Source organism: Rutidosis leptorrhynchoides, chromosome 3, assembly GCF_046630445.1.
Source record: "Rutidosis leptorrhynchoides isolate AG116_Rl617_1_P2 chromosome 3, CSIRO_AGI_Rlap_v1, whole genome shotgun sequence".
Lineage (NCBI taxonomy): Eukaryota > Viridiplantae > Streptophyta > Magnoliopsida > Asterales > Asteraceae > Rutidosis > Rutidosis leptorrhynchoides.
Window position 1 is genome coordinate 496695712 of NC_092335.1, and position 27549 is coordinate 496723260.

Genomic DNA, 27549 nt, shown 5'->3' on the forward strand with positions numbered 1-27549 from the left:
AATATGACCGATATTGCGAAGAATAATATGTATCAAATGAGCAATATCAAATCACCCCACACTAGAGTTTTGCTTGTCCTTAAGCAATTCAACTCGAAGAATAACGTCTTCAATGTGAATGTAGAAACCAATGAACCCTAACCAATAAACACTAGCGCGGGTACGAACTTAGAGCAAGTAATAACCATGTGACTTCCACAGTAACCCCCAAAAAATCCAATATCTCCAAATATAATCGGCACAAATAATAACACGAACAAAGTGCACCAAAAATGTAATCCAAATAAATGTAAGAAGATCTCGAACCTGATAATTTCCTTATAAAGATGAAACGGGGATACAAGTGGAAGCCATGAGCCGAGAAAGTGGAACCAATGTACAATACGAACCGTACGGGCTACCCCGCAATTGGTCAAGCCAATGCCTCCCACAGTACCTAACATAATGAGATGACGGTAAGAAAATAATATGATTAGGAGGATACACATTACGTCCAGATATCATCGATAATCATGAGGTGATCATCTAATCCGTTAATTCAATCATAAAGATTGAGGTTCATCAGTCTTAAAAGCTTATATCTTACCTTTCCGGAGGTTATCCACTGGAGATCTGATCAATCACTGACATTTTGTGTATCATGGTGCGTTCCCCATTCGGCTAGCGAATCTCCCTCATTGAGATAAGCTTTGACTACCAGTTTCCCTGTTTGATGTTGAGGCCTGGTAGATTTCCAGTCGATTTTAGCAATGACTTTTCAAGATTTTTCGTCACCCTAAAACTGGTCTGGACTACAACTTCTGAAATAAATTAGCAAGTGTGTCATTCGAGAGACTTGACTCCCTTTAGGATGGAATGGATACATCCTATGTGGTCATATTAAGTGGTCGGAAGCAACACTGTCCTTGTTAGGATAAACAATGAGGATCACCCTAGTTAAAGTTTTTAGCGCATGGCCCGGTTTCGACCATACGATCCAATCACCGCTCTTACGGTTGACACCCATTTTGGTACAGGTGACCTACGATTGAATTCTAAAGAATTCGTAGGATTTCACGTTCATTGGTAATGAACGTGTTTGCAAGTTCAAGACTTCCTCTTCCCACGGTACCTTATATCATGAAATGATATTAGTATGAAATGGTATAGTTTAGGAAGTCTGCTATACCAAGTAGAACGTACACTCGAAAGACTTTACTTCCTATATAGGATGGAAACGAGACATCCTAAAGTTAAAGGAAAGTGTCACGCACAGTTCCCCTGGGTTTTAGGGAAGTGACACGGAACAAACATAATTTCCAAGCCAACTAGACCTGGCTTCGGCCTAGGGCGAAAAGAACACAATAAACGACATTTTGTGCCCATCAATTCGTAGGCAACAACTTCCCCTGGGTTTTAGGGGAACGACACGGAACAAGCATAATTTCCGAGCCAATTTGACCCGGCTTCGGCCTAGGGCGGAAAGAACACAGAAAATGACATTTTGTAGCCGTTAATTCGCAGTAAACAACTTGCCATTCTCAAAGCATAGGGTTTTGGCCGAATTTTTGATTGTTTTTCTCTTTTTTTATTCTTTTTCTTCTAACTTTTCTTTTTTTCCCCCTAAATTTTCATTTTTATTTTTGACCAAAACCCATGAAACCTCAAGACTTTTAAGATTCAAAAAGCACATGTTGACACTTCTTTAATAACAAACCCGAGAGATTTTACATCCCCACCCCACACTTGAGATCAAGTAATGTCCCCATTACTTGAGATCAAAATTAGATTAAAATCGAAAGGGTAAAGAAAATATAAGACTTATCGAGTTTTAACCACTGATCGCGGAATGCCAGTGACAGATGGCGCTGAACTGATTGCCAGCATAAGAACATCGTCCATTCCCGATCATCACACAAAAATAATCAACCTTGCAGTTTTGCTGAACTTACTGCCAGACTTGAAAAATCGTTTCACCAACCAACAAAAATTCCAGGATACAATCACAAATGGAGGAATGACAGATGGCGCTGAACTTAATGCTAGCATATGAACATCGTCTATTCTGCTTATCAAGCATCATACATCAAAACAAAATTCGCTGAACTTAATGCCAGTCTTGGTAAAAACATAACAACAACCAAATCCATCACATACCTGCATACAAACATACCATGTAGTGACCCGAACTTTTCCATGTTTATATATATATAATAAAATTGATATTTACATGATTAAATATTTCCAACATGTTAAGCAATCAAACTTGTTTAGACTTGATTAATTGAAATAGGTTTCATATAGACAATTGACCACCCAAATTGACCGGCGATTCACGAACGTTACAAATTCGTAAAAACTACATGATGTTATATATATAGACATATATATGGTTAACATGATATTATGATAAGTAAGTATCTCACTAAGTATATTAACAATGAGTGATATACATAAAAATGAGTTCATTGAATTAAGAAACTCGAAACGATATATATAACGATTATTGTTATAACGACGTCTTACTAAATACATATGAATCATATTAAGATATTGTTACACTATGTTTAAATATGATAAGTGATAAGTAAACATATCATTAAGTGTATTAACAATGAACTACATATGTAAAAACAAGACTACTAACTTAAGGATTTCGAAACGAGACATATATGTAACGATTATCGTTGTAACGACATTTAAATGTTTATATATCATATTAAGATATATTAATACATCATATTATCATGAAAATATAATAATTTAATATCTCATTAGATATAATAAACAATGGGTTAACAACATTTAACAAGATCGTTAACTTAAAGGTTTCAAAACAACACTTACATGTAACAACTAACGATGACTTAACAACTCAGTTAAAATGAATATACATGTAGTATTTTAATATGTATTTATACACTTTTGAAAGGCTTCAAGACACTTATCAAAGTACTTCTACTTAACAAAAATACTTACAATTACATCCTCATTCATTTTCATCAACAATTCTACTCGTATGCACTCGTATTTATACTCGTACAATACATAGCTTCTAAACGTATTTACTATTGGTATATACACTCCAATAATCAGCTATTAGCAGCCCATGTGAGTCACCTAACCATGTGGGAACCATCATTTAACATATAGCATGAAATATCTCACAAAATTACAAACTAATGGAGGCTATATGGAGACTACAAAATCACGTGAAGGATGGTACTCACAAACACATTCACTTTGCAATTTTCTTGAATCAAATTAATCTCTCTCAAGTGTTCTTCCATTGTTCTAAGTGTTCTTCATCATCTTCATCAAAATCTAGCTCAATCTAGCTCAAAAATCCAAACATAAAACAACTTACAAAACAACAACTCAAGAACACATCAAGAACACTTTCAAGTTTACTAGCTTACTTCCAATCTTGCAAATTCATTTCAAGTGATCATCCAATCTCAAGAAATCTTTCTTATTTACAGTAAGATATCTTTCTAATTCAAGGTAATACTCATATTCAAACTTTGATTCAATTCCTATAACTTTAACAATCTTATTTCGAGTGGAAATCTTACTTGAACTTGTTTCTGTGTCATGATTCTACTTCAAGAACTTTCAAGCCATCCAAGAATCCTTTAAAGCTAGATCAATTTTTGACACTTCCAGTAGGTTTACCTACTAAACTTAAGGTAGTAATTATATTCATAACATCATTCGATTCATATATATATAACTATCTTATTCGAAGATTTGAACATGTAATCACTAGAACATAGTTTAGTTAATTCTAAACTTGTTCGCAAACAAGGTTAATCCTTCTAACTTGACTTTTAAAAGCAACTAGACACATGTTCTATATCTTTATGATATGCTAACTTAATGATTTAAAACCTGAAAACACGAAAACACCGTAAAACCGGACATACGCCGTCGTAGTAACACCGCGGGCTGTTTTGGGTTAGTTAATTAAAAACTATGATAAACTTTGATTTAAGAGCTATTCTTCTGGGAAAATGATTTCTCATATTAACATGAAACTATATCCAAAAATCATGGTTAAACTCAAAGTGGAAGTATGTTTTCCAAAATGGTCATCTAGACGTCGTTCTTTCGACTGAAATGACTACCTTTATAAAAAAAACTTGTAATCTATATTTCCAACTATAAACTTATACTTTTTCTGTTTATATTCATAAACTTAAGTTTAATATGAAACCATAGCAACTTGAATCACTCAAAACGGATTTAAAACGAAGAAGTTATGGGCAAAACAAGATTGGATAATTTTGCTTGTTGTAGCTACGTGAAATTTGTAACAAATCTATACAAATCCTAACTTAACTAATTTATATTGTATTATACATGTATTCTAACATATATTATGTAATATTGGGATACCATAGACATGAATACAATGTTTTGACATACAATATCGACCCATATATATATATATATATATATATATATATATATATATATATATATATATATATATATATATATATATATATATATATATATATATATATATATATATATATTTCGGAACAACCATAGACACTCTATATGCAGTAATGTTAGAGTTAGCTATACAGGGTTGAGGTTGATTTCAAAATATTATATATACTTTGAGTTGTGATCTAGCCTGAGGCTTGTATACACGAGGTCATGGATTGATTCGAGATAATATATATTGCTTTAATTCTGTACATCTTACTGTGGACAACTAGTTGTAGGTTACTAACGAGGACTGCTGACTTAACAAACTCAAATCATTAAAACGTAATAAAAAATGTTGTAATTATATTTTGATCATACTTTGATACATATGTACATATTTGTTATAGGTTCGTGAATCAACCCGTGGCCAAGTCTTACTTCCCGACGAAGTAAAAATCTGTGAAAGTGAGTTATAGTCCCAATTTTAAAAATCTAATATATTTGGGATGAGAATACATGAAATTTTATAAATGTTTTACAAAATAGACACAAGTACGTGAAACTACTTTCTATGGTTGAATGATCGAAGCCGAATATGCCACTTTTGCTTGGTAACCTAAGAATTAGTAAACCAGTCTACTAATTGACGCGAATCCTAAAGATAGATCTATTGGGCCCAACAAACCCCATCCGTTGTAGCGGATGCTTTAGTACTTTGAGTTTTAATATCATGTATGATGGATGTCCCGGAATGATGGGGATATTCTTATATGCATCTTGTTAATGTCGGTTACCAGGTGTTCACTATATGAATGATTTTTATCTCTATGTATGAGATGATGTTTATGAAAAATGAAAATATGAAATCTTGTGGTCTATTATTACGATTGATAAATATATAGGTTAAACCTATAACTCACCAACATTTTTGTTGACGTTTTAAGCATTTTTATTCTTAGGTAATTGTTAAGAGCTTCCGCTGTTGCATACTAAATTAAGGACAAGATTTGGAGTCCATGCTTGTATAATATTGTTTGAAAAATGCATTCAAAGACATATATTGTTGTGTAATATTATTGTAAACCATTATGTAATGGTCGTGTGAAAACGCTATATTTTTTATTATTATTTTTAAACATTTAATGATAAAATAAAGGTTATGGTTTGTTTTAAAATCGAATGCAGTCTTTGAAAAATGTCTCATATAGAGGTCAAAACCTCGCAACGAAATCAATTAATATGGAACGTTTATAATCAATATGAACGGGACATTTCAGTTGGTATCCGAGCGTTGGTCTTAGAGAACCAGAAAATTGCATTAGTGTGACTTACCGAGTTTGTTAGAATGCATTAGTGAGTCTGGACTTCGACCGTATTTTCTTTAAAACGATTGCCTAACATTTTTTTTTTTGTTAGAAACTATATATTATTAACATGTAAATATTATGTGATATATTAATCTCTTAACGTGTTTGATATTGTGTGATAGATGTCTACCTCTAGTACAAATCCCATCGACTCACCTAATAATAATGAAGAGTCGAATATATTTTGGGAAGATTCATAAATTCCCGAGGAAGAATCAGAAGAGGAAGAACCGGAAGAGGAGGAACCGGAAGAGGAGGAACCGGAAGAAGAGGAACTGGAAGAAGAAGTGGTTTCGGAGGATGAAATATTAATACCTATAGGAAAACGATTAAATAAAAGAAAAGCCTCAACCAATAGACCAAAGTTAAAAATGGTCAATGGTGTTTCCGCCAAGGAAGCAAAATATTGGAAAAATTACCAATTTTCTGATAAATCGGATCCCGATGAGGATTTCGATGATGTTATAGAAATTACCCCAACTCAATTTAATAAGGCAAAAGAGAATAATAAAGGAAAGGGCATCAAAATAGAGAAACTTGATTCCGACCCCGATGAACTTTATATGTATCGTAAACGCCCGTATTTCTTAGATTTTAACAATAATCCGGGAACATCTAGGCCACCAGGTTTTTATAAACCATTTGTAAAAATGACGGTTCGTATTAGAGGATCACCATGTATCCCTAGGAAATTAGCCAAACGAACTAAGTCCGAAGAAGAAGAAACGAGTGAGTCGGAATAAAGAGTTGTATTCATGCTGTGTAATATATGTATTGTATTGTGTTTGTATTTTTATGTTATATGTAAAAATTGCTTGTATTTTTTGTTAATTACCTTTTACGAATCTAATCCTTGTTTATTTTACAGTATAAAAATAAAAATGGACGTTAATGATAGACAATCAAAAATTTTAGAACACCTACCAGGGGATATGATTGATGAAATCTTGTCTAGAGTCGGGCAGAATTCATCAGCACAATTATTTACGGCAAAATTAATTTGTCGAACGTTTGAAAGACATTCCAGGCATGCCTTAGTTTATAAAAGGCTTTCCTTTGAAACATGGGGCATATCACATTGGGGAGACTTTAAGTTACGCCAAGTTTTCTTTAAGGCATTTAGTGCGGGAAACCTAGATGCAATTTTACGCTACGGGTTACGAACCTATTTTGACTCAACATATCCCAACATAGGACTTCGTGCTTTAGAAAGAGCTTCTAACATGCAACATAAAGAAGCATGTTATGCTTACGGGTTAGTGATGTTCGCTTCTCACTAAAGTGAGAAAAAGAACATCGGATTACAACTTTTAAACAAAACCTTCCCACAAGTGATGGATTCGGTAGTTAGGGTGAGAAACAAGGTTTTTAGATTGTTACAGGGCTGTTGGGCATTACGAAACCCTCGTCCTTTTGACGACGTTACCACATGCTGCCTAGCTAACGGTCATAATGGTTATCTGCCACATAACCAAGGATGAGAAATAATATTAGTATAACCAGAATGCATGACTTGTTTCTGGACTTATGAATTACGTGTCTTTATTTCTTTTACTGAACAGCTTGCGTATTAACTAGAATTACATTTATAGCTGCCGAGTAGCAAGTTATTATGTGTTATATTTCATCCTATATGTATAATAGTGGTATTGTATGTTTGTAAAATATTATATAAATGTTTGAAAGCGAAATATTATTGTAATAAGTTTTCATATAGAAGCGTAGTAGTTGAGTTGTATAGTAGCTACTAAGTATGAACTTAATGGGTAGGTACTACCTGAATTAAAACTATAAAATGCTAATATGAAGATAAAACTTTTATAAATAAGTTCATATTATGCTACAAAATACTATTGACTACTCTTAAATTCTATATGATTAACTCAATACTTTTGGCTATTTTTGAAGGAAATGGCACCGACGACGTCAGAACTTGAACATGAGTGAGGAAGACTTCCGTGTTTTCCTTGCTGCGAACTGTGATGACCCGGGAATTTCCGACCAAATTTAAACTTAATCTTTATATGATTCTGACACGATAAGCAAAGTCTGTAATGTTAAATCTCAAAAACTTTGGAAACTATGTTCATTTAAGTAATTACCATTTGGCTGTGCTCAACGATTCACGAACAATTGTTTGTAAATAAATATGCGTGTATATATATATATATATATATATATATATATATATATATATATATATATATATATCTTAAACATTAGAATTAAAAATATAAAATAAGATACAAATAATTGTTGTAACAAATCTGTACATAAGTGTATATAATTTTTATATATGAACATGATTATATGTATATTGAAATGCATAAAAACTGGATTATACATAGTACATAATTATTAAACATTACATAATAAACAAATTGTAATATATATGTTAAAAGTAATCTTAAGTTAAAATATTATTTTTATTACTATCATTAAAATACATATTAATACTAGTAATAAAATTAGTATTATTAGTATTACTAATTAAAATACATAAACATGAACATGGATACATGTAATATGTATATTATTATTAGTATTATTAACATTATTATTATTAATTCTATTATTATTATCATCAATATTTTATTATTATTATTATTATTATTATTATTATTATTATTATTATTATTAATTATTAATTATTAATGTTAATTAATTAAATATGGAACATATAATCTGAATCAACTTTTCATCACGAGCAAATTCTATTTTCTTTCTTCAATATTCGTTTCTGTCTGCTAACATCCAAATGATTGACCACTTTATCATTCTCAAACAAAATTAGTTAGAGGCCTTAATCAACTTTTATTTTTTTTTATTTTATGTACGAACGGATTTTCTTCTGTCCACCCAATTATCACAAGCAAACAACACCACACTTTCATGGTGACTATGTATTATGTTTAATATGGATCAAACCATCTTGCTTGTTTCTTCTTCTACCACCTTTCACAACAAAACCCACATAAACACATTGATGATAATTGTTATTACGTTTGCGGTCTTCATTCCTACACCGCTGCTAGATAACCATCTTTTTAAACACCCTTGATTAGAGCTAATACTCATGTTCATTAACTGCGGCGTGTTTTCTTCCTCTTCTATTTCTATTTTAGTCATAAACCACTATCAACAAACCCTAACCATCTTTCGTTCTGGTTTAAAATAAAACAAGATTAGCACCAACACCCATTCAATCACCATCTCTTCTTTCAATCGACACAAAACAAAGGTAAGAAAGAATTTCTACCCATGCTTGTTGCTTTATCTGTTCCTGTCAACCCAGACCAAAACAAACACCATAGTCGCCACCATTCTTAATTGTTATTGCTACGCTGCACTATCATTCGGTTTCTTTTGTTGTATCCTTTAAGCTATTTCTGTTTTCTTGATTCAAACGGTTCACCAACACCATAACTCAACCATCACCGAAACCCTTGATGTCGACTCACTTCTATTTTGATTAAACCGAACACCACCTTCACGGTTTCTTTTATTATTATTTTTGTTTGTTCTATTCGTACATATAATTATCATGTTTGTTACTAGTATACCTTACAGCTACTGCTACGTAGATAATTACTGCAACTACAGCTACATTCCTTCGCTATTCTGTCAAATAAACCAAAGCCCAAACACCAACCTTCAACTATTATTCTTTGTCTCTCGAATGAACCATCACCAAGTTAAAATTTCTTATTTCTTTCAATAAAACACCGCCTTTATCATTTAAATACCCTATAAATGGTGCAAGATAGGGACATTTATGAAAAATGCATTGTATTAAAAACATTGGATCCCAATTCTTGGACAAAAGTGGTCGACTTTTATTAAAGTATTAACTTCCACTAGGCAACTTTCTTTATAACTTGTGTTGGTTTAAATTAGATCAAAACCTCAATAATACTTCTTCTTAAAAACCGTAAATCGAGCCATGATTAATACTATCACCCTCCTTGTTTAATTACTCATAACCATCACTTTCAAGAACCCCACCCATGTTGTCGACTACTTCTAAATTCCTGGTGGAACCGATGCATTTATTGCAACTTGGATATATATTACTTATTACAACATGGGTCGTGCATCTTCCATGATTGGACCCTGACCCAATTATGTTTCTTTTGAGATGTGCTACTATTCAAAAATTTCTGGTTCTAGTTTTTCCTGTCGAGCCACATACATAAATCAAATACTTCCTAGATTCATGATGATTTGATGATTTGATGATTTAAAAAGAGTATATGGTTTTGAGAAAGATGATAATCAAAATTAAGTTGATGAAGATAATGAGTCGTAATTTTGTTTATGGGATAACCATGATAATTACGATGAGCATGAATAAAGATGATGATGGATGATATAAGATTGATGATCGTATCTGTTTCTATACCTAAACCTGGTAACTAAATCCCAAGTAGGATTAATAAGTATCTGGCCGATTGATTAGTTTAAAAAAAAAGAAAAAAGAAAGAAACAGAAGTACGAAGTATATATTTATATTGTTGGGAAATTAAACAGACAAACAGAAATAGCAAAATGGTTAAGGGTGTAGCAAGTTAACCGAGAGGTCTTGGGTTCGAGCCCAGGCTATGACGCATTTGTTATCTTTTTAAGGTAGTAATTAGTAGTATCATTATTTTTATAGTTATGATTATAAATATTCATTATTGTTAAGAATTAACATTTTTACTAAAAGTATTATTTATTAAAGTTATCATTTTTTATCATTTTTATTAAAAGTATCTTTAATTTTAAATTTACCATTTTATTATTATTATTATTATTATTATTATTATTATTATTATTATTATTATTATTATTATTATTATTATTATTATTATTATTATTATTATTATTATTATTATTATTATTATTATTATTATTAATTAGTAATACTATTATCATAATAGATAAACATTTTTACATATATTATAGATATCAATATAATTATGTATGAAAGTAATAATAGATAAAGATAAAGCATTAATATATATATATATATATATATATATATAACACTATTAAATCATAATAAATAAGAATAATTAATAATTAATAAGAATATATAAACTTGTTCGATAACCATCATATGTGTTAATATATATATATATACAAATAATATAGGTTCGTGAATCCGAGGCCAACCCTGCATTGTTCAGTTGTTCAATATAGTCATATGTATTTTTACTACAAAATACATTTGGTGAGTTCATTTGCTCCCTTTTACTCTTTACATTTTTGGGACTGAGAATACATGCGCCGCTTTTACAACTGCTTTATTAAATGCTTTTGATATACATTTTGAATTGCGAATACATGAAATGCTTTTATAAATGTTTGACGAGATAGACACAAGCAAAACATTCCTCGAATGAATTATTATGCAGAAAGAAGTTCTGCGGATTATTATTGAATTATGTGGACATGATAATTGCCACCATTGAATTATGTGGACATAATAATTGCCACCATTGAATTATGTGGACATGATAATTACCACCATTGAATTATGTGGATATGATAATTGCCACCAATTGATATAAATGTTATGTATCGAGAGAATGATTTTATACACAGGTTATGTGTATGTTATTTTTGTGCACGAGATATGTGTACGGTTACTAAGATTTATGAAAAATGGATTGCGTACACGAGAAAGGTGTACTGTATTTAAAAGATATCGCATGTACATTACAGGTGGGTGTAGGATTCGGGCCCATTTGTACCATGCAGCATTTAAATTTTATGGTCTATCAAAATATTGAATTTTATTGTTTTATGATAAACTTATGAACTCACCAACCTGTTTGTTGACACTTGAAAGCATGTTTATTCTCAGGTATGAAAGAAATCTTCCGCTGTGCATTTGCTCATATTAGAGATATTACTTGGAGTCATTCATGACATATTTCAAAAGACGTTGCATTCGATTCGTCGAGTTCATCAAGATTATTATTAAGTCAATTATAGTTGGAGGTATTATGAAATAGTATGTTTGCCGTCAACTTTCGATGTAAAGAAAGTTTGTCTTTTAAAAACGAATGCAATGATTGTAAAATGTATCATATAGAGGTCAATTACCTCGCGATGTAATCAACTGTTGTGAATTGTTTATAATCGATGTGGACTTCGTCCGGATGGATTAGGACGGGTCTCTACAGTTGGTATCAGAGCGGTGGTCTTAGCGAACCAGGTCTTGTATTAGTGTGTCTAACTGATAGTCATTAGGATGCATTAGTGAGTCTGGACTTCGACCGTGTCTGCATGTCAAAAGTTTTGCTTATCATTTCTAGTCAAAAATCATCTGTTTATCATCCTTAGGAAATTACCTGCTTATCATTATTAGTCTTGACACGTCTTGCTACATTAATTGCATAGACAGTGTATAGATAAATTTATATCTTAGTGTATCTATTATTGTTACCTTTACCTGACAGCTTACGTAGATTCCTCCGTAACTTATGGGATTTTAGTATTATATATGCATATGTAAATTATGTATTGCAGGGTATTAATCTACATCCTATAATCTATTTCTTATCGAAAATACTTCATCTGATCATACGAAATGAATCCCTCAATCAGTTCGAGTCCCTCACATTTCGATAGCTATTCCGATAGTTCTTCCAACAGCTATTCCGATATGGATTTTCACTCGAGCTCCGAAAGCAGTGTAACCGGAATGAATCAACCAATTAGCCATCATCTATTCTGGATGAATTGGAAATGGGTTCATAATCGACTTAATCAATGGAGACGCGAAGAAGGCGATCCTTTCCACCAACCAAATTACCCTCTTGACGATGAACCTGAAGCACTTACCGACGAACCTGTTCGAGACACCATTTTCTCTCATTTCCAGAGTATCTCGTCACAATTATATTCTATCCACAATTCTAAACCTTATTCATCCACTCGTTCCGACCGACAAACATCTTGGAGTAATACAAGAAGTCAGCGAACTTCGTGCTCGAGTAATAGCTTTGGAAAATATGGTGCAAATTACCAGCTTCAGCAACATCACCGACATCAATATGACCACCAGCAATAGCACCCATACCATCAACAACACACGCCTCAACATCTCATTCTGTACCTCGAGTATAATCACCGTTCTACATATCGATCTACATCAATTACCTTCGTTCTTCATGGCGATTATGTAATCTCTAAAGTCTTAGAGATTATTTATTCTAGCTCAAACCGAAAAGCAAATGAGATTAATATCATATTAACTCATTAAATCCATGATTACATCTGAGGAAAATATATATGTAAGTATATTTTCATAAAGATGGTAATTAAAAATTCCTTTGTACAAACTGTTAATGGTAAAAAATATTTTAACGGTAGGTAATTCCCTAGAAATATTTAGATTTCACATTAATAAGTTACACTGTACATTCTTCGAATCTGATTCAACAGTCATTTACTATCTTACTTACAACCATCGATATACATATCCGTTCACCGCAGAATAACCATTTTCATTCAATTTCATATATGGATTTTGACCTAACAGAATCCAACAAGTGGCATAATGAAGAAAACATTGGACAAAAATAAAACTTGTTAGAAACAAACAATTTAATTATGAGAAGAATTTTGATAAGAATCCACGCTAACTGTTCCTAGCTAACTGTTCCTAGCTAACTGTTCCTAGCTAACTGATTAATTCCATATTACATTTTATTTATCGCAATTTAAATTCTCGCAATTTTATTTATCTTCATTTAATTTCTGTTATTTATTTTACGCACTTTAAATATCGGGACACGTATACAAGGTTTTGACATATCATATCGACGCATCTATATATATTATTTGGAATAACCATAGACACTCTATATGCAGTAATGCAGGAGTTAGCTATACAGGGTTGAGGTTGATTCTACAATAATATATATAGTTTAAGTTGTGATCGAGTCTGAGACGAATACGGGTCACGATACGTATTAATTAATTCGAATATTATATAAACTATATATGAATTATGGAATTGCTAATTGTGGACCATCAACTGTGGACTATCAACATTGGATAATTAAAATGAATTAAAATATTGACTATAACATATGAAACTAAAAAAATTCTTTAAGTTTGCCACTTGATTTCATCTTAAACCTCATTTGTATCTTGATGATTACAATCTGCGTTCAAACCTTTCATGATTCTTGAAAACACCTCAATCGATAGGATGAACCAACCGCACTTCATCTACGGAAGAAAAGATTGATGCATATAGTTATGCACTTGAAAAACTCTCGGAAACTGAGTAAACGTTTAACACATAGCTGTGCTAATTCCTTTAGTATTATTATTACCCAAAATAACTTTGCAGTTCTTCTTAAAAATAGCCAACTTTGTCACAGCTCCAGCAAGACAATTTCGACTTTTCGTACGAAACAACCTTATTATAACGTTGATATATACGCGTGCTCTTTTATTGTTACCAGGGAACCTTTCATATTCCACCATATTACCATCAGCGTTTAATCATCTAAAAACACAATTCTCCTGAAACCACCTCGGATTAATAACCGATGATTCAGATATCATAGCATTAAATGTAGAGGAAACAGAAAAATGGTAGATGGTCTAAATTGCCAAAAGTTTGATGATAAAGAAAGGAGTGTTAGGAATGCTCGATAGAAAATTGGGTATTGAAAAACAGATTGAGCTACCCATGAAGGAGACCAAGGACAAATACAAGGACCAAACCCTATATTCAAAGGATTCAGGTAATTCTGGATCCGATGAAATCTTTAGAGAATATCTTGCTCCGAGGTCGTGTTAAAATCTTGCAGAAAATCTTTCTTCATCAACCATCGAACTTAGAAATTCCAAAATATCATCATAAATATCTTCGATATTTCTGAGGATATTTTCATAAATATTCTCATCCGAAATTATATACCTCTTCGTGTTATCTGTAATACATTATATTGGAAATTTCTGTAAAAGCTAAGTATAAAATATCAATGATTTTGAAGTAGTGTTGGGGACTGAAGCATGAGTTAGTATAATATAATGACACTTGATCAACGTGATTATACTACAGTAAGTCAAGCTGAGTTTCTAATGGGACGTGATGATTCACAGATCATAACGTTATCATGTTCCATGTTACATAACTCCTTCATTCTACTTAACTCCTGAACAAATTAAGAAAATGTATTCTTGATGGTTCTAACTTCCGTGATGTTGATAAATTTGAAAATCAAATCGTGCTATCACGTTCCTTCCTGCTTAGAACATTATAATCATTCAAAACTCCATATCTACGAATTTTGGACCATTACAAGAGATGCCCAATCGCAAGAAGAAGAAACGAAGGGACAAAGCTCCGAAATAGAAATTGGAGTATAAATCGCAGCAAATAGGGAGGAGTATTAACTGGGGATGACAATGATTATAGAAAACAGAAGCAAGGATTTCGAAGTATAAGGGAAGATATAAAGCCCAATAACAACACGGAGATTACAAATCGTGGATATTAATACGAATAGAAATATAAAGACACAGTATAATTAAGAATAGTATTACCCCAATGTAATAGTAGAAGTAAACAGATTTTTCTGGTGGAAGATTGAAAAGAAGGATGACAGAAATGATACTTAGGAAAATATCAGGGATTAGAACTGGATTAAGCATTTCACAATCTTTTAGAGAACTAAGAAAGAAAGTATAGGAATGGTGAAAGTAATGAAACGGAAAAAGTTTAATTTATAACGGAAATATCAAACAGAGTAATCGAGGCAGATCACCGTTTTTAATTATAGAGATCTTAATTTCCTTATTCGCAGAAGAATCAAATCTTATAGATTTCGAAGATTTTCTTCAAATCCCTTGAATTTCGGAATTCAACCAAAACAACGTCAAAAGTTAAGACGCACCTTATTTTCTAATTCAACCGTAACCACGTCAAAAGTTAGGACGAATCTTAAATTCCTAATTTCACTCTTTAGCGATAACTTCATTCTTACTCTTCGAATAATCGAATTATTTTATCATTATTATTCAATGATGATAAACCTCTAACTATCAACTCATATTGGTCATGAAAACATTTTTATTGTAAGCCATGACCACCTCACTCAAATTTCGGGACGAAATTTCTTTAACGGGTAGGTACTGTGATGACCCGGGAATTTCCGACCAAATTTAAACGTAATCTTTATATGATTCTGACACGATAAGCAAAGTCTGTAATGTTAAATCTCAAAAACTTTGGAAACTATGTTCATTTAAGTAATTACCATTTGGCTGTGCTCAACGATTCACGAACAATTGTTTGTAAATAAATATGCGTGTATATATATATATATATATATATATATATATATATATATATATATATTATATATATATATATATATATCTTAAACATTAGAATTAAAAATATAAAATAAGATACAAATAATTGTTGTAACAAATCTGTACATAAGTGTATATAATTTTTATATATGAACATGATTATATGTATATTGAAATGTATAAAAACTGGATTATACATAGTACATAATTATTAAACATTACATAATAAACAAATTGTAATATATATATTAAAAGTAATCTTAAGTTAAAATAATATTTTTATTACTATCATTAAAATACATATTAATACTAGTAATAAAATCAGTATTATTAGTATCACTAATTAAAATACATAAACATGAACATGGATACATGTAATATGTATATTATTATTAGTATTATTAACATTATTATTATTAATTCTATTATTATTATCATTAATATTTTATTATTATTATTATTATTATTATTATTATTATTATTATTATTATTATTATTATTATTATTATTATTATTAATTATTAATGTTAATTAATTAAATATGGAACATATAATCTGAATCAACTTTTCATCACGAGCAAATTCTATTTTCTTTCTTCAATATTCGTTTCTGTCTGCTAACATCCAAATGATTGACCACTTTATCATTCTCAAACAAAATTAGTTAGAGGCCTTAATCAACTTTTATTTTTTTTATATTTATTTTATGTACGAACGAATTTTCTTCTGTCCACCCAATTATCACAAGCAAACAACACCACTCTTTCATGGTGACTATGTATTATGTTTAATATGGATCAAACCATCTTGCTTGTTTCTTCTTCTACCACCTTTCAAAACAAAACCCACACAAACACATTGATGATAATTGTTATTACGGTTGCGGTCTTCGTTCCTACACCGCTGCTAGATAACCATCTTTTTAAACACCCTTGATTAGAGCTAATACTCATGTTCATTAACTGCGGCGTGTTTTCTTCCTCATCTGTTTCTATTTTAGTCGTAAACCACTATCAACAAACCCTAACCATCTTTCGTTCCGGTTTAAAATAAAACAAGATCACCACCAACACCCATTCAATCACCATCTCTTCTTTCAATCGACACAAAACAAAGGTAAGAAAGAATTGCTACCCATGCTTGTTGCTTTATCTGTTCCTGTCAACCCAGACCAAAACAAACACCATAGTCACCACCATTCTTAATTGCTATTGCTACGCTGCACTATCATTCGGTTTCTTTTGTTGTATCCTTTGAGCTATTTCTGTTTTCTTGATTCAAATGGTCAACCAACACCATAACTCAACCATCACCGAAACCCTTGATGTCGACTCACTTCTATTTTGATTAAACCGAACACCACCTTCACGGTTTCTTTTATTATTATTTTTGTTTGTTCTATTCGTACATACAATTTTCATGTTTGTTACTAGTATACCTTGCAGCTACTGCTACGTAGATAATTGCTGCAACTACAGCTACATTCCTTCGCTATTCTGTCAAATAAACCAAAGCCCAAACACCAACCTTCAAGTGTTATTCTTTGTCTCTCGAATGAACCATCGCCAAGTTAAAATTTCTTATTTCTTTCAATAAAACACCACCTTTATCATTTAAATACCCTATAAATGGTGCAAGATAGGGACATTTATGAAAAATGCGTTGTATTAAAAACATTGGATCCCAATTCTTGGACAAAAGTGGTCGACTTTTATTAAAGTATTAACTTCCACTAGGCAACTTGCTTTACAACTTGTGTTGGTTTAAATTAGATCAAAACCTCAATAATACTTCTTCTTAAAAACCGTAAATCGAGCCATGATTGATACTATCACCCTCCTTGTTTAATTACTCATAACCATCACTTTCAAGAACCCCACCCATGTTGTCGACTACTTCTAAATTCCTGGTGGAACCGATACGTTTATTGCAACTTGGATATATATTACTTATTACAACATGGGTCGTGCATCTTCCATGATTGGGCCGTGACCCAATTATGTTTCTTTTGAGATGTGCTACTATTCAAAAATTTCTGGTTCTAGTTTTTCCTGTCGAGCCACATACATAAATCAAATACTTCCTAGATTCATGATGATTTGATGGTTTAAAAAGAGTATACGGTTTTGAGAAAGATGATAATCGAAATTAAGTTGATGAAGATAATGAGTCATAATTTTGTTTATGGGATAACCATGATAATTACGATGAGCATGAATAAATATGATGATGGATGATATAATATTGATGATCGTATCTGTTTCTATACCTAAACCTGGTAACTAAATCCCAAGTAGGATTAATAAGTATCTGGCCGATTGATTAGTTTAAAAAAAAAGAAAGAAAGAAACAGAAGTACGAAGTATATATTTATATTGTTGGGAAATTAAACAGACAAACAGAAATAGCAAAATGGTTAAGGGTGTAGCAAGTTGACCGAGAGGTCTTGGGTTCAAGCCCAGGCTATGACGCATTTGTTATCTTTTTAAGGTAGTAATTAGTAGTATCATTATTTTTATAGTTATGATTATAAATATTCATTATTGTTAAAAATTAACATTTTTACTAAAAGTATTATTTATTAAAGTTATCATTTTTTATCATTTTTATTAAAAGTATCTTTAATTTTAAATTTACCATTTTATTATTATTATTATTATTATTATTATTATTATTATTATTATTATTATTATTATTATTATTATTATTATTATTATTATTATTATTATTATTATTATTATTATTATTATTATTATTATTGTTATTAATATTATTATTATTATTATTACTATTATTATTATTATTATTATTATTATTATTATTATTATTATTATTAATTAGTAATACTATTATCATAATAGATAAACATTTTTACATATATTATAGATATCAATATAATTATGTATGAAAGTATTAATAGATAAAACATTAATATATATATATATATATATATATATATATATATATATATATATATATATATATATAACACTATTAAATCATAATAAATAATAATAATTAATAATTAATAAGAATATATAAACTTGTTCGATAACCATTATATGTGTTAATATATATATACAAATGATATTGGTTCGTGAATGCGAGGCCAACCCTGCATTGTTCAGTTGTTCAATATAGTCATATGTATTTTTACTACAAAATACATTTGGTGAGTTCATTTGCTCCCTTTTACTCTTTACATTTTTGGGACTGAGAATACATGCGCTACTTTTACAACTGCTTTATTAAATGCTTTTGATATACATTTTGAACTGCAAATACATGAAATGCTTTCATAAATGTTTCACGAGATAGACACAAGCAAAACATTCCTCGAATGAATTATTATGCAGACAGAAGTTCTGCGGATTATTATTGAATTATGTGGACATGATAATTGCCACCATTGAATTATGTGGACATGATAATTGCCACCATTGAATTATGTGGACATGATAATTGCCACTATGGAATTATGTGGATATGATAATTGCCACCAATTGATATAAATGTTATGTATCGAGAGAATGATTTTATACACAGGTTATGTGTATGTTATTTTTGTGCATGAGATATGTGTACGGTTACTAAGATTTATGAAAAATGGATTGCATACACGAGAAAGGTGTACTGTATTTAAAAGATATCGCATGTACATTACAGGTGGGTGTAGGATTCGGGCTCATTTGTACCATGCAGCATTTAAATTTTGTGGTCTATCAAAATATTGAATTTTATTGTTTTATGATAAACTTATGAACTCACCAACCTGTTGGTTGACACTTGAAAGCATGTTTATTCTCAGGTATGAAAGAAATCTTCCGTTGTGCATTTGCTCATATTAGAGATATTACTTGGAGTCATTCATGACATATTTCAAAAGACGTTGCATTCGAGTCGTCGAGTTCATCAAGATTATTATTAAGTCAATTATAGTTGGAGGTATTATGAAATAGTATGTTTGCCGTCAACTTTCGATGTAAAGAAAGTTTGTCTTTTAAAAACGAATGCAATGATTGTAAAATGTATCATATAGAGGTCAATTACCTCGCGATGTAATCAACTGTTGTGAATTGTTTATAATCGATGTGGACTTCGTCCGGATGGATTAGGACGGGTCTCTACACGAACATAGCCGCCGTGCAGGCCGCAATGCAAAATAACAACAATAACGCTGATTCTAGCAGTGGAACTAATTCCACAAGAAATCGTGTAGGATGCTCCTACAAAGAATTCACTGCCTGCAAACCTTTGGAATTTGATGGAACCGAGGGTCCAATCGGATTGAAACCGTGGACCGAGAAGGTTGAATCGGTGTTTGCCATAAGTAAATGTACTGAAGAAGACAAAGTAAAGTATGCTACACATACCTTCACAGGTACTGCATTAACATGGTGGAATACCTATCTTGAGCAGGTGGGACAAGATGCTGTTTACGCACTACCGTGGTCAGCATTCAAGCAATTGATGAACGAGCAGTATCGTCCCAGAAACGAGGTAAATAAGCTCAAGGTAGAGCTTAGAGGATTACGAACGCAAGGTTTCGATATCACCACGTACGAACGACATTTCACAGAGTTGTGCCTATTGTGTCCCAGAGCGTTCGAAGACGAAGAAGAGAAGATTGACGCTTTTGTAAAAGGGTTATCGGAAAGGATTCAAGAAGATGTGAGTTCACACGAGGCCGCCTCCATACAAAAGGCAAGTCGAATGGCTCACAAACTAGTGAATCAGATCTAAGGAAGGATTAAAGAGCAGGCGGCCGAAGAGGCTAACATGAAACAAGTCAAGAGAAAGTGGGAAGAAACCAGTGACAAGAGTCACCAGTACAACAACAACAATCACAACCACAATCACAATAACTATCCCAACAACCGCAACATCAATCGCAACAACAACTTCAACAAATGTCCCAACAACAACTAAAATAACAGTCCCAACAACAATAACAACAACAATCCCAACAACAATCTCAATAACAACAATGGCAACAAAAACCAAAAACAGCCATGTCAAAGGTGTGAAGAGTATCACCCGGGGTTCTGCACGACATTTTGCAACAAGTCTAATAGAAATGGTCATAGCGCGATGAAGTGCGAGATCTACGGACCAATGAATAACAAAACTAAAAGAACAAATAATGTCGAAACAAATAACACCGCCATAGTTTGTTTTGGATGTGGAAAACCGGGCCACTTTAGTAGAAATTGCCCGAATCAGGGGAATACTAATGGGCAGGGCCACGGAAGAGTTTTCAATATTAATACGGCAGAAGCGCAGGAAGACCCGGAGCTTGTTACGGGTACGTTTCTTATTGACAATAAATCTGCTTATGTTTTATTTGATTCGGGTGCGGATAGAAGCTATATGAGTAGAGATTTTTGTGCTAAACTAAGTTGCTCACCGACGCCCTTGGATAATAAATTTTTACTCGAATTAGCAAATGATAAATTAATTACAGCAGATAATATATGTCGGAATCAATAAATTAAACTGGTTAGCGAAACATTTAAGATTGAATTGATACCAGTAGAGTTAGGGAGTTTTGATGTGATAATCGGTTTGGACTGGTTGAAAGAAGTGAAAGCAGAGATCGTTTGTTACAAAAATGCAATTCGCATTATACGAGAAAAAGGAAAACCCTTAATGGTGTACGGAGAAAAGAGCAACGCGAAGTTAAATCTTATTAGTAACCTGAAGGCGCAAAAACTAATATGAAGAGGTTGCTATGCTGTGCTAGCACACGTCGAAAAAGTCAATTCCGAAGAAAAGAACATCAATGATGTTCCCATCGCAAAAGAATTTCCCGATGTATTTCCGAAAGAATTACCGGGACTACCTCCACACCGATCCGTTGAATTTCAAATAGACCTTGTACCGGGAGCTGCACCAATAGCTCGTGCTCCATACAGACTCGCACCCAGCGAAATGAAGGAACTTCAGAGCCAATTACAAGAACTTTTAGAGCGTGGTTTCATTCGACCAAGCACATCACCGTGGGGAGCTCCTATTTTGTTTGTCAAAAAGGAAGATGGTACATTTAGATTATGTATCGACTATATAGAGTTGAACAAACTTACCATCAAGAACCGTTATCCACTACCAAGAATCGACGATTTATTTGATCAGCTGCAAGGTTCATCAGTGTACTCGAAGATTGATTTACGTTCTGGATATCATGAAATGCGAGTGAAGGAGGATGTTATTCGAAAAACTGCTTTTAGGACGCGTTACGGTCATTACGAGTTTATGGTTATGCCATTTGGGTTGTCTAACGCGCCAGCTGTGTTCATGGACCATATGAACCGAGTGTGTGGACCATACCTTGACAAGTTTGTCATTGTTTTCATCGATGACATACTTATTTACTCAAAGAATGATCAAGAAGACGAAGAACATTTGAGAAAAGTGCTAGATTTGTTGAGGAAAGAAAAATTGTACGCTAATTTTTCAAAGTGTGCATTTTGGTTGGAAGAAGTTCAATTCCTCGGACACATAGTGAACAAAGAAGGTATTCAGTGTAGTGACCCGAACTTATCCATGTTTATATATATTAAATGAAATTGATATTTACATGATTAAGTGTTTCCAACATGTTAAGCAATCAAACTTGTTAATACTTGATTATTTGAAATGAGTTTCATGTAGACAATTGACCACCCAAGTTGACCGGCGATTCACGAACGTTAAAACTTGTAAAAAATGACATGACGATATATATATGAATATACATATAGTTAACATGAGGTTATGATAAGTAAGTATCTCCATAAGTATATTAACAATGAGTTATATACATAAAAATGAGACTACTATGTTAAGAAACTTGAAACGATATATATAACGATTATCGTTATTACAACGTCTTACTAAATATATATGTATCATATTAAGATATTGTTACACTATATTTAACATGATAAAATGATAATTATATATATCATTAAGTATGTTAACAATGAACTACATATGTAAAACAAGACTACTAACTTAAGAATTTTGAAACGAGGCATATATGTAACGATTATCGTTGTAACGACATTTTAACGTATATATATATATATATATCATATTAAGATATATTCATACATCATAATATCATGATAATGTAATAATTTAACATCTCATTAGATATAATAAACAATGGGTTAACAACATTAAATGAGATCGTTAACTTAAAGGTTTCAAAACAACACTTACATGTAACGACTAAAGATGACTTAACGACTCAGTTAAAATGTATATACATGTAGTGTATTGTAACACCTTATTTTTTTTTTTAAATCACAGCGGAAGACTGAGTTTACATAAATACCCTTAGTTAGTTACAAACATGATTATCACAAATCATAAGTTAATTACTTTATTACAAACCACATGTGTTACGTTAAACGACTAGTTACATATTTACAAAACTTAAAACATCAGAGTTTGTTTTGTCAAACAAATCGTCAGCCCGACTCCCGTCCCTACCAGCACTAAGATCCAAAACCTGCAAGGGAGGAGGTGAGGGGTTAGCACAAGGCTAAGTGAATGGAACTATCAAAAGGTCTAGCATACAGTACCAACTTGTACTCCTATATCAATAGCTATATGCAACCACATACAACAAACAACAACTAGCAACTGTGCTCCAACTAGAGGATCGGCGGCTTGTACGGGCACACGATCACTAGCTGATCAGTCTAGCGTCTACTGATAGTCTTTACTACTGAATCCTCAGTATAGTCATCCACACGCAGGTGATGCGTCATTCAACACTATACTCAACAAACAGTAGCCAACTAGACCCAACCACAACTAGGTTGACCTCTCTGAGCTGAACCTAACAACAATAGGTTCCAACAATAACAACAACAACAACTTGTGCACATACAACCAGTCAACTACTACTACTACTACTACTACAGGCAACTAATACTACTAAAAGCATGGCAACCTTAACTGCGATCAACTATACAACACAACTACTAATCATGGCAACTATCAACAATATAAACATAGTAGCGCAACTTGCTACTATATACTACACCCAGAGATAATCCCACTCACCGATTAGCAGCAACCAGCTCAGATAAACTATCACTGAGCTTCTTCCTTATCCTTATCACCTGAACATAAGGCAAATCAAGTTAGTTTCTATCCGTTAACACAAAACAGCACAGTACATAAATCAGTCACAAAAAAGCGCCGCTAAAAGTCCACCTAACACTTATGCACTTTCAAAATTTACATTCTGAACACAAAAATACAAACGGGCAGCATAACAGCTAGAAAAAGGCACTTTGGTAAATATTCTGCCCTGGACACTCAGTTGGTCGACTGTCAACACAACCGGTTGACTGACCTTTCCAGTCGGTCGATTCATTTGGTATTACATCAATCGGTCGAAGGAAAATCTCAGTCGGTCGGTTCACTAAACAATCGGTCGGTTGAACCCTCAGTCGGTCGACTGTCGACCGACAATCGGCCGACTGTGTTCATCTTCCTCAGAAACTGAACAAAGGCTATGGACTTCACGATGAAATCCTCAAATCTCGATCTAGAGCTCGTTTTAAATACCAAAATCGACCACAACTTGTTTACTACTTGTTATAGACTCAAAACCCATAACAATTTGATCATAACAACACTTAAATCACTTGTTTTGACACAAATTCAAGCTTTTTACAAAACTCACACAAAACCATGAATTTAACAACGAATTGAACACAAAAACACATGTTACTTACCTTGATAGACTCAGTAAACGATAACAAACACGATTCTAACACCAATTTGAGCTCAAGATCAATGTTTAAGGATTAGGGTTTGGTAGATGGGAGGGATGAAGGTACGGTGTTTGGTGAAGATTCTAGAGAGATGGAGAAATTGGTAACAAAATGCAGCTCACTACACTTATTTGAGGTTAAAATCCCATACCCCATCACACAGGGGTATTTACCAGTTATCTGATATCTTTCGTACCTCGCTGGAAGGCCCTAACGGAGTCCAAATTAAACAAACGAACCTGTTCTGTGACCCTTGTCACAAACTGGTCTCAACTAAACAACCAATTAATTATAAAAAAATAATTATTATAATAACATACAAACACGCCCAAGGTCAAAAGGGTCATTTCAGCTAGTCCCAAAATGCGGGTGTTACATGTATTTAGATGTATTAGTACACTTTTGAAAGACTTCAAGACACATATCAAAGTACTTCTACTTAACAAAAATGCTTACAATTGCATTCTCATTCATTTTCATCAACAATTCTACTCGTATGCAACTGTATTCGTACTCGTACAATACCCAGCTCCTAGACGTATATACTATTGGTATATACACATAATAATTCAGCTTTTAGCAGCCCTAGATAGTCAACAAACATGTGGAACCAACAATTAGACAACTAGCATGACTTATGATCAAGGAAACAAAAACAAGAACTCCTTTTAACCCCACTCACCTTCACCACTCACCACCTACTCCATTTCACTTCCAATTTTCTTCCCAATTCTCTCTCAAAACACACACACACTCTTCCATGAACGTCTAAGTTACTATTTTTTCAGCAAAAATCATCAAATATAAGCTTTGGTTATTACCTATAATCATCATAAAAACAATTACTCAAGAACACATCAAGAACACTTCCAAGTTTACAAGTTTACTTCCAAGTTTCCTAATCCATTCCAAGCAATCATATAAGATCAAGAAACCATTATTATTTACAGTAGGTTACCTTTCTAAATCAAGGTAATATTCATATTCAAGCTTTGATTCAATTTCTATAACTATAACTATCTTAATTCGAGTAATAATCTTACTTGAACTTGTTTTTGTGTCATGATTCTATTTCAAGAACTTCCATGCCATTAAAGATCCTTTGAAGCTCAAGTTATCTTTTCTCATTTCCAGTAGGTTTATCCACAAAAACTGAGATAGTAATGATGTTCATAACATCATTCGATTCATATATATAAAACTACCTTATTCGAAGGTTTAAACTTGTAATCACTAGAACATAGTTTAGTTAATTCTAAACTTGTTCACAAACAAAAGTTAATCCTTCTAACTTGACTTTTAAAATCAACTAAACACATGTTCTATATCTATATGATATGCTAACTTAAAGATTTAAAACCTGAAAACACGGAAAAAACCGTAAAACCGGATATACGCCGTCGTAGTAACACCGCGGGCTGTTTTGGGTTAGTTAATTAAAAATTATGATAAACTCTGATTTAAAAGTTATTCTTCTGGGAAAATGATTTTTCTTATGAACATGAAACTATATCCAAAAATCATGGTTAAACTCAAAGTAAAAGTATGTTTTCCAAAATGGTCATCTAGACGTCGTTCTTTCAACTGAAATGACTACTTTTATAAAAATGACTTGTAACCTGTATTTCCTACTATAAACTTATACTTTTTATGTTTAGATTCATAAACTTAAATTCAATATGAAACCATAGCAACTTGAATCACTCAAAACGGATTTGAAACGAAGAAGTTATGGTAAAAACAAGATTGGATAATTTTTCTTGTTATAGCTACGTGAAAATTGGTAACAAATCAATATTAATCATATCCTAGCTAACTCATATTGTATTATACATGTATTCTAATATATTATGTAATCTTGGGATACCATAGACACGTATGCAAATGTTTTGACATATCATATCGACCCATGTATATATATTATTTGGAACAACCATAGACACTCTATATGCAGTAATGTTGGAGTTAGCTATACAGGGTTGAGGTTGATTCCAAAAATATATATACTTTGAGTTGTGATCTAGCCTGAGACGTGTATACATTGGGTCGTGGATTGATTCAAGATAATATGTATCAATTTATTTCTGTACATCTAACTGTGGACAACTAGTTGTAGGTTACTAACGAGGACATCTGACTTAATAAACTTAAAACAGTAAAACGTATTTAAAATGTTGTAAATATATTTTGAACATACTTTAATATATATATGTACATATTTGTTATAGGTTCGTGAATCGACCAGTGGCCAAGTCTTACTTCCCGACGAAGTAAAAATCTGTGAAAGTGAGTTATAGACCCACTTTTAAAATCTAATATTTTTGGGATGAGAATACATGCAGCTTTATAAATGTTTTACAAAATGGACATAAGTACATGAAACTACTTTCTATGGTTGAACGATCGAAGCCGAATATGCCCCTTTTTACTTGGTAACCTAAGAATTAGTAAACCAGTCTACTAATTGACGCGAATCCTAAAGATAGATCTATTGGGGCCAACAAACCCCATCCGTTGTAGCGGATGCTTTAATACTTCGATGTTGTTTTATCATGTCCGATGGATGTCCCAGAATGATAGGGGATATTCTTATATGCATCTTGTTAATGTCGGTTACCAGGTGTTCAAACCATATGAATGATTTTTATCTCTATGAATGA